This window comes from Heterodontus francisci, chromosome 2 (assembly GCF_036365525.1).
Source record: "Heterodontus francisci isolate sHetFra1 chromosome 2, sHetFra1.hap1, whole genome shotgun sequence".
Classification (NCBI taxonomy): Eukaryota; Metazoa; Chordata; class Chondrichthyes; order Heterodontiformes; family Heterodontidae; genus Heterodontus; species Heterodontus francisci.
In genome coordinates, this window is record NC_090372.1 from 172,204,885 (window position 1) to 172,224,783 (window position 19,899).

General features: G+C 42.9%; 1 protein-coding gene across 3 annotated transcripts in view; it reads right to left on the reverse strand.

Moving 5' to 3' along the window:
* LOC137348453 (rho GTPase-activating protein 21-like) overlaps positions 1–19,899 on the reverse strand; it is a 298,000-nt gene that overhangs the window by 234,301 nt on the left and 43,800 nt on the right. Inside the window, exon 1 of one of the 3 annotated variants that reach the window (XM_068013773.1) lies at positions 8,356–8,435. The exons of the other annotated variants lie outside the window; for them this stretch is intronic. The gene's annotated coding sequence lies outside the window, so the exon portion shown is untranslated. Of the gene's footprint in view, positions 1–8,355; positions 8,436–19,899 lie in introns of those variants that run through there. 3 annotated transcript variants of the gene reach the window in all.

The window sequence follows — 19,899 nt, forward strand, 5'->3', positions numbered from 1 at the left end:
GATTCAGCGAGTATGACTGTTGCTTGACTAGTCTGTGGGACAGCTCGCCCAAATTTGGCACAAGCCCCCAGATGTTCGTAAGGAGGACTTTGCAGGGTCGGCAGGGCTGCAAGGTGACCAGGGATGGGAAATGAACATCCAGGAATATTCAGTATTTAGGGAGGACAGACAAAAAGCAAAAGGCGGTGGAGTTGCATTGCTGGTTAAAGAGGAAATTAACGCAATAGTAAGGAAAAATATCACCTCTGATGATGTGGAATCTGTATGGGTAGAGCTGAGAAACACTAAGGGGCAAAAAACGTTAGTGGGGGCTGTATATAGACCCCCAAACTGTAGTGATGTTGGGAATGGCATTAAACAGGAAATTAGAGACACATGCGATAAAGGAACATCTATAATTATGGGTGAATTTAATCTGCATATAGATTGGGCAAATCAAATTAGTCACAATACCGTAGAGGAGGAATTCTTGCAGTGTATACGGGATGGTTTTCTGGACCAATACGTTGAGGAACCAACCAGAGAACAGGCCATCCTAGACTGGGTATTGTGTAATGAGAGAGGAATAATTGACAATCTAGTGGTGCGAGACCCCTTGAGGACGAGCGACCATAATATGATAGAATTCTTCGTCAAGATGGAGAGTGACTTAGTTGATTCTGAGACAAGGGTCCTGAACCATAGTAAAGGAAACTACGAAGGTATGAGTCAGGAGTTGGCCATGACGGATTGGGAAATGTTACTTAAAGGGATGATGGTGGATAGGCAATGGCAGACATTTAAAGAGCGCATGGATGAACTGCAACAATGGTTTATCCCTGTCTGGCGCAAAAGTAATATGGGAAAAGTAGCCAAACCATGGCTTACAAGGGAAATTAGAGATAGCATTAGATCCAACGAAGAGGCATATACATTTGCCAGGAAAAACAACAGACCTGAGGATTGGAAGCAGTTTAGAATTCAGCAAAGGAGGACCAAGGGATTGATTAAGAAGGGGAAAATAGGGTATGAGAGCAAGCTTGCGGGGAACATAAAAACTGACTGTAAAAGTTTCTATAGGCATGTGAAGAGAAAAAGATTGAAGACAAATGTAGGTTCCTTACAGTCAGAAAAAGGGGAATTTATTTTGGGAACAAAGAAGTGGCTGACCAACTAAATGCATACTTTGGTTCTGTCTTCACAAAGGAGGACACAAATATCATACCAGAAATGTTGGGGAACACAGGGCTTAGTGAGAGAGAGGAACTGAAGGAAATCAGTATTAGTAGAGAAATGGCGTTGGGGAAATTGATGGGATTGAAGGAAGATAAATCCCCAGGGCCTGATGGTCTGCATTCCAGAGTACTTAAGGAAGTGGCTCTAGAAATAGTAGATGCATTTGTGGTCATCTTCCAAGATTCTATAGACTCTGGAACAGTTCCTGCAGATTGGAGGGCAGCTAATGTAACCCCACTGTTTAAAAAGGGAGGTAGAGATAAAGCATAGAATTATAGACCAGTCAGCCAGACGTCAGTAGTGGGGAAAGTTCTAAAGTCCATTATCAAAGATTTTATAGCAGAGCACGTAGAGAACAGTAGTAGAATTGGGCAGAGTCAGCATGGATTTACGAAAGGGAAATCATGCTTGACAAATCTACTAGAATTCTTCAAGGATGTAACTAATAAAGTTGAAGAGGGGGAGCCAGTGGATGTGGTTTATTTGGACTTTCAGAAGACTTTCGACGAAGTCCCACATAGGCGATTAGCATGCAAATTTAAAGCGCATGGGATTGGGGGGTAGTGTATTGCGATGGCTAGAAAATTGGTTGGCGGATAGGAAACAAAGAGTAGGGATAAATGGGTCTTTTTCCGAATGGCAGGCAGTAACTAGTGGGGTACCGCAGGGATCGCTGCTAGGACCCCAGCTATTCACAATTTACATTAATGATTTAGATGAGGGCACTAAATGTAATATCTCCAAATTTGCAGATGACACAAAACTGGGTGGGAGGGTGATTTGTGAGGAGGATGCAGAGAGGCTTCAGGGTGATTTGGACAAGTTGAGTGAGTGGGCGAATGCATGGCAGATGCAGTACAATATGAATAAATGTGAGGTTATCCACTTTAGTAGCAAAAACAGGAAGGCAGATTATCTGAACGGCTATAAACTGAGAGGGGGGAATATGCAGTGAGACCTGGGTGTTCTAGTACATCAGTCGCTGAAGGTATGCATGCAGGTGCAACAGGCGGTAAAAAAAGGCAAATGGTATGTTGGCCTTCATAGCGAGAGGATTCGAGTACAGGAGCAGGGATGTCTTGCTGCAATTATGCAGGGCCTTGGTGAGGCCACACCTGGAATATTGTGTGCAGTTTTGGTCTCCTTATCTGAGGAAGGATGTTCTTGCTATAGAGGGAGTGCAGCAAAGGGTTACCAGACTGATTCCTGGAATGGCAGGACTGACGTATGAGGAGAGATTGAGTCGGTTAGGATTATGTTCACTGGAGTTCAGAAAAGTGGTGGGAGTGGGGGGGGGTGGGGGGGGGGGGATCTCAGAAAACTATAAAATTCTAACAGGACTTTACAGGGTCGATGCAGGAAGGATGTTCCCGATGGTGGGGGAGTCCAGAGCCAGGGATCATGGTCTAAGGATACGGGGTAAATATTTCAGGACTGAGAGGAGGAGAAATTGCTTCACCTAGAGAGTGGTGAGCCTATGGAATTCGCTATCACAGAAAGCAGTTAAGGCCAAAACATTGTACATTTTCAAGAAGGAGCTAGATATAGCTCTTGGGTCTAAAGGGATCAAAAAGGGTATGGGGCAAAAGCGGGAACAGGCTACTGAGTTGGATGATCAGCCATGATCATAATGAATGGCAGAGCAGGCTCGAAGGGCCGAATGGCCTACTCCTGCTCCTATTTTCTATGTTTCTGTCTGTTAACCAACCCTCCATCCATGTTAATGAATTACCTCCAACTCCATGAGCCCTTATCTTGAGTATTAATCTTTCATGTGGCACTTTATCGAATGCCATTTGAAAATCTTAAGTATACATCTAGTGGCTCACCTTTATCTAGCCTACTAGTTACATTCTCAAAAATGTCTAATAAATTTGTCAAACACGATTTCTCCTCTTAAAACCATGTTGACTTTGTCTGATTATACTATTATTTTCTTAGTGCATCGTTAAGACTTCCTTAATCATAGAGTCTAGCATTTTCCCGATGAATGATGTCAGGCTAACTGGCCTATAGTTCCCTGTGTTTTCTCTGTCCCTCCTTTCTTGAATAGCTGTATTACATTTGCTGACTTCCAATCTGCTGAGACCATTCTAGAATCTAGGGAGTTTGGAAAATCATAACCAGCACATCCACCATCTCTGAAGGTACCTCTTTTAGAACCCTAGGATGTAGGCCATTAGGTCCTGGGGATTTGTCAGCCTTTAGTCCCTTCAGTTTCTTCAATACTTTTTCCTCTGCTATCCATTACCTTAATTAGCTACCCTCTATTTCTGGTACGTAGTTTGCAACTTCTATGGTGAAAACAAACATAAAATTTTGTTCAACGTCTCTGCCTTTTCCTCATTCTCCATGATAATCTCTCCCATCTCTGCCTCTAAGGGACCAACATTTACTTTAGCTACTCTCCTTTTTATATACTTGTAAAAGCTCTTATATTCTGCTTTTACATTTCTGGCTAGTTTACGCTCTATTTTTTCACCTTAACAACTTTTTGGTCACCCTTTGTTGGTTTCTAAAACATGCCCAACGCTCAGGCTTACTTCTGTTCTTTGCAATATTATAAGCCTCTCCTTTTAATTTAATACTATCTTTACCATCCCCAGTAATCCATGGCTAGATCTTTTTTGCTTGAGTTTTTGTTTTTTTTTTAAATGGAATGTATTTTTGCTGAACATTTTGGATTGTTTCTTTAAATGTTTCCCACTATTTATTTACCCAATCAACTTCAACCAGCTCTCCCCTCATACCTATGTAATTGGCTGTGTTTAAGTTTAAGATCCTTGTTTCAGACTGGAGTATGTCACTTTCAAAATTAGTAAGGCATACAACTGTATTACAATCACTTTTTCGCAGTGGATCTTCTACTATGAGATTATTAATTAACCCTGCCTTATTGCACAATACGAGCACGGGCATGTTTTAGAAACCAGCAAAGGGTGACCAAAAAGTTGTTAAGGTGAAAAAATATCTATATCACTAATGGTCCCACAACATATTGTTCCAGGAAACTGCCACAAAAACATGCTATAAACTCATCTTCCGGATTACCTTTGCCAATTTGATTTGTCCAGTCTGTACGAAGATAGAATGCATGATAGAATTTTACATTAAAGTTTAAAAGAGATATAGTTCATTCTGAAACTAGGGTCTTAAATCTGAACAAAGGAAACTTTGAAGGTATGGGGACAAGTTGGCTATCGTGGATTGGGAAAATACATTGAAAGATTTGACAGTTGACAAGCAATGGGTAGTATTTAAAGAAGTATTACAGAGTTTACAACAAATATACATTCCTCTGTGACACAAAAACCCAATAGGGAAACCCAATCAACTGTGGTTAAAAAAAGTTGAAGATTACATTAGGTCAAAGGAAGTGGCTTATATAAGGTCGCCAGAAAAAGTAGTAACCCCTGAGGATTGGGAGTAGAGTCCAAAAAAAGGAGGACCAACAAACTGAAAAAGGGAAAAGGATTATGAATGCAAGCTAGCTAGGAACATAAAGGCAGACTGTAAAAGCTTCTTTTGGCATGTGAAAAGGAAAAGATTAGCAAGGATGAATGTGGGTCCATTGCAGGTGGAAACAGGAGAGTTTGTGGTGGAGAATGAGGAAATGGCAGAGACACTAAACAATTACATTGCGTCTGTCTTCATGGAGGAAGATACAGAAAATCTCCCAGAAATACTGGGGAACCAAGGGACTTGTAAAAATGAAGAACTGAAATAAATTAGTATCAATAAAGAGGTAGGACTTGAAAAATTAATGTGAAAGTTGATAAATCCCCTGGAATTGACTGGAAGTGGCTATAGAGATAGTGGATGCATTGATGGCCATCTTTCAAAATTCTATAGATTCTAGAAAGGTTCCTGCAGACTGGAAAGTAGCAAATGTAACCCCACTATTTAAGAAGGGAGCAAGAAAAAAAAAACTGAGAAATACCGACCAGTTAGTTTGTCAGTAGTGGGGAAAATTTTAGAATCTATTATAAAGGGTGAGATAACTGGACAGTTGGAAAATAATGATATGACTGGGCAGAGTCAATATAGATTTGTGAAACGGAAACCATGTTTGACAAACCTGTTGGAGCTTTTTGAGGATATTACTTGTACAACAGATAAAGGAGAACCAGTGGATGTGGTGTATTTGGATTTTCACAAAGGCTTTTGATAAGGTCCCATACAGGTGGTTAGTAAATAAAATTAGAGCACATGGGATTGGGGGTAATATACTGCAATGGATTGTGAATTGGTTAACAGACAGAAAGCAGACAGTAGGAATAAATGGGTCATTCTCAGGATGGCAGGCTGTTACTTGTGGGATACCGCAAGGATCAGTGCTTGGGCCACAGCTGTTCACAAACTATATAAATGATTTGAATGGGGGGACCGATTGTAATATTTCCAAATTTGCTGATGACACAAAACTAGGAGGGAATGTAAGTTGTGAGGAGGATGCAAGGACGCTTCAAGGGGATTTGGACAGGCTAAGGTGAACGGGCAAGAACAGAGAGATTGGACTATAATGTGAATAAGTGTGAAGTGATCCACTTTGATAGGAAAACAGAAAGAGTATTTCTTAAATGGTGAGAGGTTGAGAAGTGTTGATGTCCAAAGGGACCATGTTCATGAGTCACTAAAAGTTAGTATGCAGGTGCAGCAAGCAATTCAGGAGGCAAATGGCATGTTGGCCTTCAATGCAAGAGGATTTGAGTACAGGAGTACTGCAATTGTATAAAGCCTTGGTGAGACCATACCTGGAGTATTGTGTACAGTTTTGGTCTCCTTATCTAAGGAAGGATATACTTGCCATAGAGTGGGTGCAACAGAGGTTCACCAGACTAATCCCTGGGATGGTAGGATTGTCTTAGGAGGAGAGATTGCAGAAACTGGGCCTGTATTCTCTAGCGTTTCGAAGAATGAGAGATGATCTCATTGAAACTTACAAAATTCTTACAGGACGTAACAGGGGAGATGTGGATAGGATGTTTCCTCTGGTTGGTGAGTCTAGAACCAGGGGACAGAGTCTCAAAATAAGGGGCAGATCATTTAAGATGGAGATGAGGAGGAATTTCTTTACTCAGAAGGTGGTGAATCTGTGGAATTCTCTACCCCAGAGGGCTGTGGAAGCTCAATCATTGAGCATGTTCAAGACAGAAATCAATAGATTTCTGGATACTACTGACATCAAGGGATATGGGGATAGTGGGGAAAAATGGCATAAAGGATAATGATCAGCCATGATCTGTTTGAATGGTGTAGCAGGCTCAACAGGCTGAATGGCTTACTCCTGCTCTTATTTCCTATGATCCTAGAAGATTCAGGTCTCCAACAATTATTGCATTGCCTTCATTACAAATTCCATTATTTCTTGCTTAAGCTCTGTCCAATGTTATAACCTGTGTTAGGGGGGGCCTAGAGACTACACCCACCAGCATTTTCCGACCTCAGGATTCTTGGTACGCTGAGCTCCATTAAAAGCTTTAGTCCGAAGAGCATGTGTCTGAATTTACTACTGTCTATTCAATCTCTTAATCCCACACCACTTTACTTCTCCTTTGAAAGTTGCTCATGTTCATCCTACCCCTAGGAAAGACAATCTATTTTACCTTTCACACAATTATTTTCTGAAGTTTCAAAAGATGTAATTCGCTCACTAATTATCTTCATGACTGCTAACATAATCCACAATTACCAATATGCTATTTGGCACCTTTCCATGCAAGCGCAGGATGTCCAACACCCGCCCTTTAGCCTCATCGCCTCACCATCCAAGGCTCCAAACACTCCTCCCAGATGAAACAGCAATTTATATATACTTTTCAATTTAGTTTACTGTATTCACTACTCACAATGCAGTCTGCTCTACAACGGGGAGCCCAAACACGGATCGGGTGCGCTTTGCAGAACACATCTGTTCAGTCTGCAAGTGTGACCCCCAAGCTTCTGGTTGCCTGTCATTTTAATTCTCCACCTTGCTACCCCTCTGTTCTTGGCCTCCTACAGTGTTCCAATGAAGCTCAACAAAGTCAAGGAACTGCACCTCAACTTTCAATTAGGCACTTTATAGCTTTCTGGACTCATCGAGTTCAACAATTTCAGACCATAATCTCGGCCCCCATTTTTCTTTGCAGGTTTTGGTTTTATTCTCTTATTTTTGCTTTTGGACAGCAACCGTTCATCATTCTGCCAATCACATGTCCTCTAGCCACATGTTTTGTTTCTCCAATTGTCCCATTACCACTCACTTTGGCCCTGCACCACCAACTCTTTTGTCATTTATTTCTCTGCTGTCTTCTACCCGATCACAGACCTTCCCTTTTGTTTTTTCCACCCTCCCCACTTTCACTTGCTTAAAACCTATTACCTTTCTAACTTTGCTTGGTTCTGATGAAAGATCATCAACCGGAGATGTTAACTCTTGCTTTTCTGTCCACAGATGCTGCCTGACCTGCTGAGCATTTCTAGCATCTTCTGTTTTTATTCAGATTTTCAGCATCCGCATTATTTTGCTTTTGCTATTTGGCATGCTTTTTACATTCGTGATCCTGCTGTCAATGTTACATAAATTTACAACTATCCACTTGAAGACTTTAGTGAACCTCTTGTCATTCTATGGTGCTGTATGCAGCAACTTCAGATCAAGCTCCTACCACAGCAGCCTTTGAAAAATCTTCCAAATTCACACATTCAAGGCAAAAGATCCAATACAACTGCCAAATAATAAAGTGTTCTTTGGATTCAAAATTACAGATCCTCCAACACCTCATTCTTGCATAAATTAATATGTAGAATGGATCCCACTTTTCAGTGAGTTTGCAGACAATTTAACCATGGCTCCATCAGGTTAGCGGTCAACAACTGATTGATGCCTAGTATCAAGCTTTCGTTAACAAGTTTGCCAGATACTAAAATTCTGGACGAGTACTTGGGAGCCCTGGACCCATAATCTAGAGAACCAGAGTTCAAATTCCACCAGCACGCATCAGGGAAAATGGGGCTGCCAGTTTACGTGTTCAGGGTGTCGGCATATTACTTGGAACCCTGCATTCACCTCAGCAAACTGTCAGCAAGCCTTACAACTACAAGCTGTATTCTCAAGACTGTCACTTGTTAATGGCCAGCTTCACATTCACCCAATACCTGTCCTTTTTCTTTCCTCGAGGCTTTTCTCAGCAGCAAGAGCCTCGTGAAGAACAATCCATGAAGTATTAAGTGACAACCACACAATCTTTATGGAGATCAAGTCCTGTTGTCACAAAGATATCCTCCATTGTGTTATGTGGCATCAACACCCTGTTAAATGGGAGAGATTAAGAACAGATTTAGCAGCTCAAAACTGGCACTGTGGGCTATCAGCATCAGCAGCATAGGAAGAGTAGACCATTCAGCCCCTTGAGCCTGTTTAAACATCAAATTAGATCATAGCTGATATGTACTTCAATTCCATCTTCTCATCATTGCTCCATATACCTTGGTAATCTTGCCTAACAAAAATCTACCTCAGTCTCGACAGCTCCAATTGTTCTGGCACAAAAAGTTCCAGATTTCTACTATCCTTTTAGTGAACAAGTGAACACTGACTTCACTCCTCAATGACCACCTTCTAATTTTAAGATCAAGTCCATTGTTTTTGCTTCTGCCTCCAGAGAAAATAGTTTCTCCATACCCACCTTACCAAATCTTTTTAATATTTTAAGCAGCTCGCCCACATCACCTTATGACTGTATATATTCAAGGGCATAGAAGCCATGTTTATGCAACCTGTGTTCATATTTTAATCCTCTAAGCCCCTGTATTATTCTGGTGAATCTTTGTTGCATTGCCTCCAAAGCCTCTTTCCTGAGGAGCGATGCCCAAAACTCACAGTAGATAGGGTCTGACCAAGGCTCTATACAACTGAACCATAACCTCCCCCAACCCCCACCCCCATTTCTGTATTCCAACCTCTCGAGTTGAAGGAGAGCATTCTTACTTTTTCTACCCGACTACTAGCTTTTAATGATTTGAATACTTGGACTCATAAATCTTTGTTTCTCTGCAGTTTCTAGTTTCTCACCATTTAGATTTATCTTTCTTGGATCATGGGTTAACCCGTGTCCCTTTGCAATCTCCTGCTCCCATATGGACCACTCTGTACCTCCTAACTTAGTGTCATCAGCAAACTTGGTAATGCAACTCTATTCCTTCATCGGCTTCATTAATAAATATGATGGGCTCTCAACTTTTCACCAGAGTACTTACCCTTTAGCAGCACTCTCTTACTTCCCAACCAATTACCAACACAAGTCAAAAGGTGACCTCCCATTCTGTGCACACTCATTTTTGAAAAATGATCTCATCTGGAACCTTAACAAATGTCTTCCAAAAGTCTATATAGATTACATCCATAGACACTCCCTAATCTACCTCATTAGTAACTGCCTCAAAAATGTCAACCAGATTAGTGAGACATGATTTACCCTCAACAAAGCCATGCTAACTCTCTCCGATAAGCTCATGTTTGTTCAAGCGCTCAGTCACTATCCCTTTGGTAAACTGCATACTACCACGATCTGTAACTTTGAGCTGAGCATATGTCTCACTCTTCAATCACCGTAAAGCCAGATGATTAACTTTGGTTCTACCAGGCATACCCGAAAATGAGGTGTCAAGCTGGTTAAGATACAGCATAGATCTATAGGCATGCTGAATAGCAAAAGCAACATGCTATAGACAGAGCTAAGTGACACCACAACCAATAGGGCAAAACTGTGCCATATCCAGTCATGAATGGTGGCAGATAATTAGTGACTATCAGCACTGTGGGGGTACCTACATCACACAGACTGCAGACGGTTCGAGTACAGCTACTATACTGACACCTACCCAACAATGTGGAAACTTGTCCAGGTTACATCCTATCCACAAAATGCAGGACAAATCCAACACAGTCCATTCCTGCCTTATCAGCCTCCTCCCAGTCATTCACGAAGCAATGGAAGGAGTCATTAACAGCACTACCAAACCGCACTTACAATAAGCAGCTCATCAGTGCTCAGTTTGGGGTCTGCTAGGTCCACTCTGCTCAAGGACTCATTACGGCCTTGATCCAAACATGGACAGAAGAATCAGAGGTGAAGTGCCCTCATCAAGGCAATATTCGACCAAGGGTGGCACCGGCGAGCCTGAGTGAAAATGAAGACAAAGGGGATCAGGAAGAAATATCTCCGGAGACTGGAATCATACCTAGCAGAAAGGAAGATGGCTGTGATCGCTGGGTAAATCATCTCAGCAAAGGACATCACTGCTGCAGTCCCTCAGGGCAGCATCCTACGCCCAACTCCACTGAGCCTGGACATTCATAGACTCAGAGTCGTACAGCATAGAAACAGGCCCTTCGGCTCACCACGGCCTACCCTAATCCCACCTGCCTGCATTAATTCCGTATCCCTCTATGCCTTGCTCATTCAAGTACCTGTCCAGGTGTCTCTTAAATATCGCTACTGTTCCTGCCTCCACCACCTCCTCAGGCAGCTCATTCCAGATAACCACTATTCTTTGTGTGAAACATTTACCCCTTTGATCCCCTTTAAACCTCGTCCCTCTCACCTTAAATCTATGCCCTCTGGTTTTAGTCACCCCTACCATGCGAAACAGACTCTGGCTATCTACCCTATCTATACCTCTCATAATTTTATATACCTCTATCATGTCCCCTCTCAGCCTCCTTCGCTCCAGGGAAAACAGATCCAGCCTATCCAATCTCTCTTTAGAACCCAAGCCCTCCAAACCTGGCAACATCCTTTTGAATCTTTTCTGCACCCTCTCTAGCTTAATCACATCTTTCCTGTGGTGCGGCTACCAGAACTGCACACAATACTCCAAATGCGGCCTAACAAACGCTATGTACAATTGTAACATGATGTCCCAACTCTTGTACTCAATGCCTCGGCCGATGAAGGCAAGCATGCCATCCGCCTTCTTCACCACCCTGTTCACCTGTGTTGCCACTTTCAGGGAACTATGTACTTGCACCCCAAGGTCTCTCTGCTCAACAACATTCCCCAGGGCCCTGCCAATCACTGTATACGTCCTGCCCTGGTTTAACTTCCCAAAATGCATCACTTCGCACTTGTCTGCATTAAATTCCATTTGCCAATCCCGTGCCCACTTTCCCAGTTGATCTATATCCTGTTGTAACCTTAGACAACCTTCTGCACTGTCCACTATACCACCAATTTTGGTGTCATCTGCAAACTTACTAATCATGCCCCCTACATTCACATCCAAGTCATTCATATATATCACAAACAACAGAGGGCCCAGCACCGATCCTTGCAGCACACCACTGGTCACCGGCCTCCATTACCACCCTCTGTCTCCCATCACCAAACCAATTTTGTATCCAATTGGCTAGCTCATCCTGGATCCCATGTGTTCGAACCTTCCGGACCAGCCTACCATGCGGGACCTTGTCAAAGGCCTTGCTAAAGTCCATGTAGACAACGTCCACTGCCCTGCCCTCATCAATCCTCTTGGTCACCTCCTCAAAACACTCAATCAAATTTGTGACACATGATTTCCCACGCACAAAGCCATGCTGACTATCCCTAATCAGACCTTGCCTTTCCAAATGCATATAAATCCCCTCTCTCAGAATCCCTTCCAATAACTTTCCCACCACTGATGTAAGACTCACCGGCCTGTAGTTCCCTGGCTTATCCCTGCTGCCCTCCTTAAATAAAGGCACAACATTAGCTATCTTCCAGTCTTCTGGTACCTCACCCTTGGCAAACGATGATACAAAAATCTCTGCCAGGGCCCCAGCCATCTCTTCCCTTGCTTCCCATAGCATCCTAGGATACACCTGGTCAGGCCCCGAGGATCTATCCACCTGAACGCACTTCAAAACCTCCAACACCTCCTCCTTTGTAATGTTGATATGCTCTAGGATATCGCTGTTCCCTCCTTTGAACTCACTAGCTTCTATGACCTTCTCCATGGTAAATACAGAAGAGAAGTATTCATTTAAGACCTCCCCCAGTTCCCGTGGCTCCACACATAGATTACCACACTGATCCTTAAGGGGACCTACTCTCTCCCTAGCTACCCTTTTACTCTTAATATACTTATAGAATCTTTTAGGATTCTCCTTTATCTTATCTGCCAGGGAAATCTCCTGGCCCCTGATCGCCCTCCTAATTTCTTTCTTAAGTGTACTCCTACATCCCCTATACTCCTTGAGGGACTCGCTTGATCCCAGTTGCCTATACCTGACATATGCCTCCTTCTTTGTCCTGACCAGACCCTCAATATCCCTCATCAACCAAGGTTCCCTAAACTTGTCAGCCTTGCCCTTCAACCTAACAGAAACATGCCAGCCCTGAACTCTTTCTATCTCACTTCTAAAAGCCTCCCACTTGCCAGACGTCCCTTTACTTGTAAACAGCCTCTCCCATTCAACTTTTGAGAGTTCCTGTCTGATGCCATTGGAATTAGCCTTCCCCCAATTTAGGACTTAAACTGGAGGACCAGTCCTATCCTTTTCCATAACTATCTTGAAGTTAATAGAGTTATGGTCACTGGTCCCAAAGTGCTCCCCCACTGACACATCAACCACCTGCCCAGCCTCATTTCCGAAGAGGAGGTCGAGTGTAGTCCCTTCTCTAGTAGGGCCGTCCACATACTGCTTCAGAAAACTATCCTGGACACACTTAAATTCTTCCCCATCTGATCCCTTAGCACTAAGGCAGTCCCAGTCAATATTAGGGAAGTTAAAAACACCTATTACAACCCTATCATTCCTACAACTATCTGTGATTTCCCTACATATATGCTCCTCCAATTCCCTCTGACTATTGGAGGGCCTATAGTATAATCCCAAAGTGATCACCCCTTTCTTATTTCTAAATTCTACCTATATGGCCTCGCTGGACATTCCCCCTGGGATATCCTCTCTAAGTACTGCCGTGATGTCCTCCCTAATCAATAGTGCAACTCCCCCTCCTCTCTTACCTCCACCTCGGTCATGCCGGAAGCATCGGTACCCCGGAACATTAAGCTGCCAGTCCTGCCCATCCCTCAACCACGTTTCCGTAATAGCAAAAATATCACAATCCCATGTACCGACCCATGCTCTGAGTTTATCTGCCTTACCTGTAAGGCTTCTTGCATTAAGGTAAATGCAGTTTATCCTACCAGACCTTCCACGCTCCCTGTCCTGTCCCTGCCGGACCTGCCTACTGGACTTGCTTGCTTTAACCTCGACATTTGCCTCAACTATCTCATCGGAGAGACTACTACTTTGGGTCCCATCCCCCTGCCAGACTAGTTTAAACCCTCCCGAGTAGTACTAGCAAACCTTCCCGCAAGGATATTGGTCCCCTTCCAGTTCAGATGCAACCCATCCCTCTTGTACAGGTCACCTCTGCACCAGAAGAGATCCCAATGATGCATGTAGCTGAAGCCCTCCCGCCTACACCAGCTCTTCAGCCACGCATTCATTTGCCTTATCCTGCTATTCCTACCCTCACGAGCACGTGGCACAGGGAGCAATCCTGAGATTACAACCCTACAGGTCCTGCTTTTTAACCTTTTGCCTAACTCCCTATATTCAGTTTGCAGGACTTCATCTCTCTTCCTGCCTATGTCGTTAGTATCAATATGGACCACGATCTCTGGCTGCTCACCCTCCCCTTTCAGAATGTCCTGCAGCCGCTGTGAGACATCCTTGACCCTAGCACCAAGGAGGCAACATGCCATCCTAGAACCTCGTTTGCGGCCACAGAAGCGCCTATTTGCACCCCTTATGATAGAACCCCCCATCACTATAGCTCTTCCACCCCTCTTCCTCCCCTGCTGTGCAGCAGAGCCCTCTGTGGTGCCATGAACTTGGCTGTTGCTGCTTTCCCCGGAGAGGTCATTCGCCCCCACTCCCCCCCACCCCCCCCACCCCCCCCACAACAGTATCCAAATCGTTATATCTGTTTGAGGGGGTCACGGCCACAGGGGACTCCTGCACTACCTGCCTGCGCCTACTAGCCCGTCTGGTGGTCACCCATCCCTTTTCTGCCTGTGCAGCAATTACCTGCGGTGTGACCACCTCACTAACATGCTATCCACGACGTCCTCAGCATCACAGATGCTCCACAGTGAATCCCTCATCTCCAGTAATGCAGGTAGCCAGTAGCTGCAGATGGATACACTTCCTGCACACATGGTCATCAGGGGCACTGGAAGCATCCTGATTTCCCACATAGCGCAGGAGGAGCATATCACGGGGCTGAGCTCACCTGTCATGACTTACCCTTAGATTAGTTACTCCCTTAATTAAAAAATACTAATTACACTAGGGGCCTTGTTCTACCCACTCCAATCTAAAGTCCTTAATAAGCTACACTGAATTAAAAAGAACACTTTAGTGGTACTCACCTTATCACCAGAAGTTTATTTTTCAACAAAAAAAAACTTTCCCCTTATTTTTTTTTAAAAAGATATTTAAATGCACTAACAGCAGTGACTCACCAACCAATCACCTTGCAGCTCTCCTCTGACCTCACGGTTGGCTTTTTTTTTCAAAACACCGGCACGCTGGAAGAGCTCCTCTCCACTCCGCTCTCGGAAAGTAAGAGACTGGGCCTTGATCCTCAAGCTTGACTTATAGGCTCCGCTTTCGGCGTTCTCCGCACAGGTCCGCTCCACCCCTGGAAGGCAAGAGGCTCCCGGAAGGTAAGACCGGAAGGCATTATCATCAAGTCTTCAACCATCAACATACCAGAGGCACCACTGATCAGAAACTCAACTGGACTAGCCACATAAATTCTGTGCCTACTAGAACAAGCCAGAGGTTGTGAATTCTGATGCAAATGGCTCACCACCTGTCTCCCCAAAGACTCTCAACCACCTACAAGGCATAAAGGAGTGTGATGGAACACTCTCCACTTGCCTGGATGAGTATCAGAACATTTTCTAAATGGCAAGAAACTAGAAACTGCAGAGAAACAGAGATTTAGGAGTCTATGTATACAAATCATTAAAAACTAGTAGGCAGGTACAAAAAGCAAGAACGCTGCTCTCTGAGGGGCTGGAATACAGAAATTGGGAGGCAAAGTTATGCAGTCGCAACATCACTCAAGAAGCTCAACATCCTGGACAAAGCAGTCTGCTTGATTGGCATTTCATCCACTAGCCTAAATAGCCACCCCCTCCACCACTAGCGTACTGTGACTGCAATGCATACTGTATAGCAGTGTCTCAAACTCTGCCGCCAAGATCATCAATGGCAACAGGTACTTGGGAATATCATCAGCTCCAAGTCATACACCATCATGAGTTAAAACATACATCATCACCCCTTCATGGTTGTTGGGTCAAAATCCGGGAATTATGGGTGCACCACCAAAAGCTTCTCAGAACATCTAGGAGCTGGCATAAATGCCAGCCTTACTAGCAATGCGCACAGAACCAAGAATGAATAAAAATAAAGTTAATCCATGTCCAGTTGACCCAAGTCCCTGAAAACACTGGTGCAGATGAGATCTATCTTGGCCAGCACCAGGAGATGAAAGTATCTGGTCCACAAAGAGTTTTGACTTCACTGTTGTTTTAATAGGTTCAGATCATCACCATCTAGCTGTAGCTAGTTATTCACTGTGAATATTTCTTTTGTGATACTTATACCTAGAGATCATTCCAGTTTAACTTTCGGATATAGGCTCAGAGTTAAACTCATTATCAGAGTGAAGAAAAACTAAAGGGAGACTAGATTAAAACATTTAATTGCTAAAGAAAAAAAGATTTAATACAAGCCATTTGATTTTTGCCCTTTGAGCAAAGGGCTGAAAGTCCAACATACTCCTGATGACTCAGTTACTTTTTACCAAAAAACTGAATTATGTAGTAATCAGGATTAACAAACATAAGTAACAAAGTGGGAACGCAATGCTACAAAACAATAAATTGAATTTTCAGGTAATTCAAATTCAGCAACTCTGGGAATGCTGTAGATTATTTTCAAAATTATCAAGCCTCAAGCAAGAAGATTATAAAATAGGTAGGTATAGTTCCCATATTCAAAAGCAGTGACACAAAAGACATCGACAACTATCGACCTATTAGTCTCACTTTCATTCTCTATAAAATAATGGAATGGAAATCAGGGGTAACCGAGGATTATCTGTATAACAACAACCTAGTAAATGGCATTGAATATGGATTCAGAAGAGGAAAATCAAGGCTGACCAACTTCAATAGCATCCCAAGTGGATTATGGGAAACCCTACAATGCACTATAGCCAGGCTTCCAGAAGGCATTTAACAAAAGTTCCCATTCAGAAAGGTAAACAGTAAATAGAAATATCAGTGGTGAACCACTGCTATTAATCCAATGGTGAACAAACTCGATGCTAAGTGGTCAAATTTGTAGATTATACCAAATTAAGAGCAAGTAGCAGAATCAGAGAAGGCAGTTCAAAAATTACAGAATGAGTTGGAATAAATGGCAGATCAATTTCAATGCAGGCAACTGCAAAGTGCTGCACATAGGAAGGAAAAGTGAATGGCACACATACCATAAATGGTGTTGAAATAGTGAAGGACAAAGCCAAGAGTATTAGCAGACTCGACACTGAACATGTTCAATCAATGCAGAGCAGCATGCAAAGCCAATAAAATAGACAACTATATAGCCAAAACAGTAAAATGTCAGAGAAAGTCAGTCAAACTGTACAATGCTTTAATCAGACCACACACTTTCAATATTATGCTCAGTTCATGCCACAGGAGACACAAAAGAGACAGAGACGTTCAAGTGCTGGAAACAGTGCAGCACTGATCCCTGGTGTTAAGGTCTGAGTTGAGAAACTTGACCCTTTCAGCCTGGAAAGAAGCTATCTGTAAAATAACCTTTTTTTTTTTTAGGAGCTGTCAGAGATAGTTAAGAGAATGGAAAAGATAAATTTGGAATACTACTCTGAATTAAACTCCAAGAGTTTAAGATGATACAGATTCAAACTAGTAAAGGGTAAATTTAGAACAGATATCAGAAAATTCTTCACGCAGTTACCAACACATGGAATGGATTTCCAGAGGAGGGTAGAAGAGGCAAAACCGTGCAGCATTTAAGAAACAACTGGATGCTAGAATGGAAAGGGAGGGGGGGGGGGGGTTAAATTTTAGGATCTTTCTAAATGGATGAACTTACATATAGCAAAAGATCTTAGTCACAGAATAGAATCATAGAATGGTTACAGTATAGGAGGCAGTCATTCGGCCTGTCGTGTCCATGTTGGCTCGCTGTAACAGCTACCCAGCTCGTCCCACTCCCCTGCCTTTTCCCAATAGCCCTGCAAATATTTTTTCTTCCGATAATTATCCAATTCCTTTTTGAAATCCACCACACTAAGTGCATTCTAGAGCCTGACCACTCGCTGCGTAAAAAAGATTTTACTCATCACCTCTGATTCTTATGCCGAGGGGAGCAGTTTTTTTCTATCTACTCTGTCTAGACCCTTCATGATTTTGAACACCTCTCCAATGCCTTTACATTCTTCCTAAAGTGCAGTGCCCAGAATTTGACACAATACTCCAGTTGAGGCCAAAATCAGTGTTTTATAAAGGTTCACCACAACTTCCTCACTTTTGTACTCTGTGCCTCTACTTATAAAGCCCAGGATCCCACATGCCTTATTAAATGCTTTCTCAACCTGCCCTGCCACCTTCAACATCTTGTGCACATATACCCCCCAGTCCCTCTGTACCAATCGTAATCTGGTGTACACATTGTGAAATGCATGAGAATTATCTAATTACATGGATCTCAGCTTCTTAATCAGTTGGTTTTGCATAAGTTTAGCACTGAGTTTAGGAGACTTAAAATGCAGAACACATGGAATTTAGGGAAGGCAAATAAAAAAAGTTAATATGAAACTATTCAACAAAAATTTGCTTTCATTTGGAACCTTTAACATAGTAAATGTTCCAAGGTGTTTCATATCTGGATTCAAAACATTAGGTATTGGTTACCTAAACAGGTAGTTGCTACATTACATACAGTGTCACAGTTGATAAGGTGACAAGTCAGGCAAAATAGTTTGTCAAATAGCAGCTATTGCTGTAAACATCTAAGCAACAAGCAAGGAATCTGAAGCAAAGCATAGGAAACTTTTCTAACAGTGCAAAATGCGCCATTTTTCAAAACAGCACTACCAGATCTTTTATTTTAAAAATATTATATTGAGAATCAGATGTCCCTAAATGCTGGACAGACTTACTGCACAGCCTCAGTTTTCATGCTGCTAAATGTGGCTAGGTTTGCAGTAGGAGTTGGCCTTCAAGTGCTGAAGGAATCAATGGGTCCTGGTTTTAGGAGTAAAGTTAAATTGAACCAAAGCAAAATACTGCGAATGCTGGAAATCTGAAATAAATGCTGGAAATACTCAGCAGGTCCAGCATCTGTGGAGAGAGGAACAGATTTAATGTTTCAGGCCTGTGACCTTTCATCTTTTCTTTTAATATGCTGTATTCACTGGTCAAGATATGGCCTCCTCTAAACTGGAGAGACTCAACACAGACTGGGTGATCTCTTTGCTAAATATCTCCATTCAGGCCACAAGCATGATCTGTATGTGTCAGTTGCTTGTCATCTTAATTCCCTGTCCCTCTCCCACTGACATCTCAGTCCTCGGCCTCCTACACTGTTCCAATGAAGTTCATCAAAAGCAGGAGGAACAGCACCTCAACTTGTAATTAGATATGTTAATAGCCTCCAACAATCGATTTCAACAACCACTGCTCCCATTTTTTCCCCAGACAGCAGGTGCAGGTGATTCTGCTGTTGCCATCTATACATCCTCTAGACCGATCTTTTGTTTCTTTATTTCTGCCATTACCATCCCCTTTTACTGGGCACTATCATCCCTTTTGTCATTTAAAATTACTCCTGCCTTCCACCCAACACAAACCTTCCCTTTTGTGCCTGACCTAGAGTATTTCCAGCATGTTTTGTTTTTATTTCAGATGTCCAGCATTTGCAGTATTTTCCCTCTTATATGGATGATGTTGGCTCATTGAGGGTATATGACCAGTGATCACCAGAGAAATACATTAAAAAATACACTAAGAAATGACAGGTCTCCATTTTTCGCAGGCAGTGTCAAAATTAAACACTCAAATTTAGTATACCATAGATACATAATTAAGCTCCCTTTACTAACAGTGGGCCAAATCATCCTGGAAAAGTAACGGCAAGTTCTCATAAAAACATAGGAATCAAGAGCAGGAGTAGGCCACTCGCCCCCTCGAGCCTGGTCCGCCATTCAACAAGATCATGGATGATCTGACTGTAACCTCAACTCCATATTCCTGCCTACCCTGATAACCTTTCTCCCCCTTGCTTATCAAGAATCTATCTAACTCTGCCTTAAAAATAAGGAAAGGATTCCAAATGCCTTCTCAACCACCTTAAATCGACCTGTCCTGCCACCTTCAGGGATCTGTGGACATTTACTCCAAGGTCCCTCACTTCCCCTACACTTCTCAGTATTTACCCATTAATCGTGCAGCTCTTTGCCTTGTTTGACCTCCCCAAACGCATCACCTCACACTTCTCCGGGTTGAATTCCATTTGCCACTTTTCTGCCCACCTGACCAGACCATTGATATCTTCCTGCAGCCGATAGCTATCCTCCTCACTATCTACCACACGGC